The sequence below is a fragment of the Fulmarus glacialis genome, unplaced genomic scaffold, assembly GCF_000690835.1.
Source record: "Fulmarus glacialis isolate BGI_N327 unplaced genomic scaffold, ASM69083v1 scaffold32924, whole genome shotgun sequence".
Classification (NCBI taxonomy): Eukaryota; Metazoa; Chordata; class Aves; order Procellariiformes; family Procellariidae; genus Fulmarus; species Fulmarus glacialis.
In genome coordinates this window covers 28987-33231 of record NW_009209295.1, presented here as the reverse complement: position 1 = coordinate 33231, position 4245 = coordinate 28987, and positions in this window count along the sequence as shown.

The following is a 4245-nucleotide window of genomic DNA, read 5'->3' as shown; positions in this document are numbered from 1 at the left end:
GATACACTAGGTGACTGAAACAAGCAAAGTCACTGAGAAAACAGGGAACTTAACTTGAAACTCCCATTTCCTCCTGTATAATGGAAGGGCACTTCAGAAACAAACATTCTCACATTAGGGAACGTCATTTTGGGTACTGACCGTCACTGCAGCAGGACAGCACACAATCAAACCAACTTAGGGACAAGTGAGAACCTCACATCACCTAGCTTCAGACACTGCTGTGGGGTTCTTGCAAGTAGGAGGCTGGTATTCTCAGGTTTTCCCTTACAGAGTTAGCGAAGATGCAAGATGCAATTACCTTCAGTAACAGAAGTCATCTGAAAGTGTTCTGAAGCCGCTCCTTTAAGGCAGCTCTGTATTCGCTAGCAGGAGGACAAGGCACACAAGTCAAGTACTTGGTGCACTAGGTGCTTAAAAGGATAGAATAATGTGGAGTAAGAATTGCAGCCTGCTTCAAACTCATATTCTTAGCCAGCGGACTTCCTTACCAAATAGAAATGAAATCAGTATTACATTCTCTCAGAAGTGCATCTTTACATTCTCCTTCTGGCCATTTAAGTAAAGCTTTGTAAAGAAAATCGCCCAAATATGTTCCCATTTCATACATACGCTATTCTCACACATTATCGCTGGCCTACAAGAGAAATGCTGCCATTAAATGCATTTAGGCACTCTACAAATAGCTAAAAGGCTCTTTATTTCTATGTAGGCTAGAGCAATGTAGCAGGGTATCTACGATGTGACCTCTGTTAAGGAGAAGCAACAGCCTGCCCAGAATGAAAAACTCCAGATAACGCAGTTACGGTAGGACATGCTGGGAAGCCCCACAGCCCTCACTGTGGATCTGCTCCCCACATCATTCCCCAATCATCTCCTAGTGCACAGCGGGCCCTGGCTTCAAGTAACACTGCCCTTATCCTAAAACTGCCTAAAACCACCTCTTCTTTTCCCCAAGAAATCCCCTTCCAAGCAGCTGCCTGCTTTAGGGAGCTTCCCAGGTACAAGTGGTTCCGCAGCGGGGCTCCACACGCCAACATACCGCTGTCTCCATGTTCATGGGTCTGGATGGCTTTCCTGGGAGATTAAACTGACCCAGAGCTGCTCTGGCTCACAGACAATTGCCTGTATCTAATGTTTTCCACGTAATTAGCTGGTTAGATCAGGAGAAAAACAATTATCCACCATGTGCCTTTTGTTAAAATGTAAACACTTGGCTCTTAATGGCTAACCCAACTTATACTGCTGGGTCTGCTGCTACACAGGAAACATTTCCTCTCCGTGTTACAGAGATGTCTCCTTTTTTCTTCTATCCCAAGTAGCAGTTTGCTGGGAAGATGCTTTAATTTATGAAGGTTATTCTCCATTCTTCTAAGAATAAGTCTGAATATTGCAAAACCTAAAAGCAGAAGAAATAGGGAAGTGAGATTTGAAACCATTTCTCTGAAGTCAAATCCAGGAAGTCTGTTGAGATGACAGTCCTGTATAAAGAGTTTAGTTTGCTGTAGCCTTCAGAGCTTTCCTGTTTGAAGATGTGGATTTCTACCAGGACACACTATTCTCAAAGTCTGAGCAGTTGTTCCTGAACAGTACTGGAAACCAAGAGGAAGGCTAACTAGCTGTGAGCATGATGCCGAGTCCACTTCAGGATAAATCAGTCACCTCCTGGAAGGCTGAAGTGTCTGAGGATTCTGCTTCAAAAATCAGTTACTGTTATAAGGAAATAGGGAACATTTCTGTCATTCTCTACAAAGGAGTTGCAGGTAGTAGAGGAAAATGGACTATCGGGGAAGGAAAAGGAGTCTCAAAGTCAGAGCCCCAGGAAAACAGCAAAGGGCTGCAGTCACTGAGTAACTGTGTTCTTGTTTGTAAGGAAAAAACCCACACATACAGTCTATTGTAGAGGATTAAAGAAAAGGGATGGCTCTGTAAATAGAATAGGATATTGTTTACATGTTGTTTGGAGAGAGAAGGAAAAGCCCTACAGCAGAATTAGAAACCAGATGCCTACAATTAAACACATACCAAAACTCTAGTCAATCTATAGATTAAATACGTTAGATAAACCTTATTAGAAAAAGAATTATCATTTTCTAGTATCTGACATTTAAGGGAAAACATTACACTTGAAGCCCAGTATCAATTGCTTACATTGTAGATTAATTGTAGATTAACTACATTCAAAAATCTTACCTGAACAACATTCCCTAACACGTAATAAAACAGAAATCACTACTCAAATCATATTGCAGCTATGCATGATGTTCAAACAAGGGAATTAAAAAAGAAGAATGTCATATCCTCAACGCACACTTTTAAGACAGCGCACAAAGATAACTGTGTCATTGGTATTCCCTGCTGTATACCAGTATCAGGAGAAAGTAGAAGACTTTCTAACGATACTCCCTTCCCTTTTTTTTTTTTTTTTTTCAAATGAAGATTTCTATGGACTACAGTATTATTCATCACTCTCCTTTTCTTGCACTTCAGGCACACAATTAATTGCTAGAAATTCTTAAGACATGTATTATAGTTTTACTTTACAGTAAAGCTACGTCAATACTAGTCCTTTAAATGAAACTCATTCAACATATGGCATACTTACCATGTAGCCTTTGGAGTTTACGAAATCCTTTTCTCCACCTCACATTTTTCCAGAATCCATTAAAAGTTAAAAAAACCTTTAGCTGGGGCTTCTAAGTAATTAGATGAGGATGAGACTATACCAAGTCATAGATACACAGCAATCTTGGAGACATTTTCAGTCCAATTTAGCATGAAAGTGATCTATGTTCGTAGTGAGAAGAGGCTACACTACAGAGCTCGGCAGCTGTCATTTGCTAAGCGTACAACTTTCAATCCACAGAATAAATGACTTCACGTTTTCATTAAACCTCAGAAGGGTTTTGGGGATATGTTAGAGAAGCAACATTATTTTTACATATCAAGGAGAAAAGCCTTTTTCTTTTTCAGACTTAGTTTTGCACCAATTCTGCTTTCAAAAAAAATTCATTCATACTTCAGACTACATTGATCATAGTCATTCCCAGAAATGAACCGAGTTTTACAGAAAACCTCAGACATACGTGAAAAGATCATGTAGACGTAAAGAACAATGTATTACGAAGCAGCAATTCCCATAAAGGCATGATGCAGCAAGAGCGGTGAATACGCACGCATTTGCACAGGTGCCTCCCCCTCGTGCTGACACCCCCAATCCTGCCATCGCACCTTGCCTGACCAAGGCAGTGACATGGAAGTGTTCCTCTGACTATTCTCAACAGATATCATCTATTATCATCTTTCCTTGTGGACTTCACACTGAATAGAAAATAAAGCATCAGTTAAGCAAAAAATAGTTAATTTTAGACATTTGAGTTTCTGACAAGCTCCCACTATTTAAAGCTCTGCAAGTGTTTTTAACTGTCAGAACTTTTCACTTACAGAACGTAAGACAAAACATGTTTAAACACAACTTAGATTAAAAATAACTCTTTATAGAAAAAGCTAAGAGGAAAAATACACTGACTGCATGACATATTGGCAAATCATATCTTGACTTTTTTGGGGGGCAGGGAGGGGCCTGCACTAGACAACATCCTGAGGTTCCTTCCAACTTCAGTGATTCTATGATTTATAAGAAACACAAAAACATTATCCAAATTACAGGTGGAGAACCAAACAGCAGAAAATTCAAACAACTCGCCCAAAGTAATACCCGAAGATTCTTTGGCAGAACAAAAAACTGTCTCATCCTGATCATTCCCAGGTCTCAGGTCCCAACTACCAGACCATCCCTCCCCTACTGTATGTATACTGTAAGCACATGAAATAATCACATAAACTGAAACCTTTTGGGAAAAAAGTGCATATGCTGTGGTCAAAATCATCCAAAGACCACTAATAGCCTCTAGAATTTACACTTATATTGCTTGCACATTGTGAAATAAACACATATGCAACATGTCCATGTTTTGATATGTATTTTTATTTCCCTGCAGTTTTCACTTATCAAGAACAAGTAACAGGGAAAGTTGTCTGAACTAGTGCATAAACAAACATTCTGAAACACCACTACACGTATCTAATTTACAAGAACCGTATAAAAAAAGTCACTAAAACACTACACTACGAAGGTGTCCAACGCTTACAGTCAGACTTTTTCCAACCCGTTACTTGCCTTGTAGCCACAGGAAAACTCTCCAAAATTGAAAAGACAATCTTGCCACAACCCTCCCTCCCCCC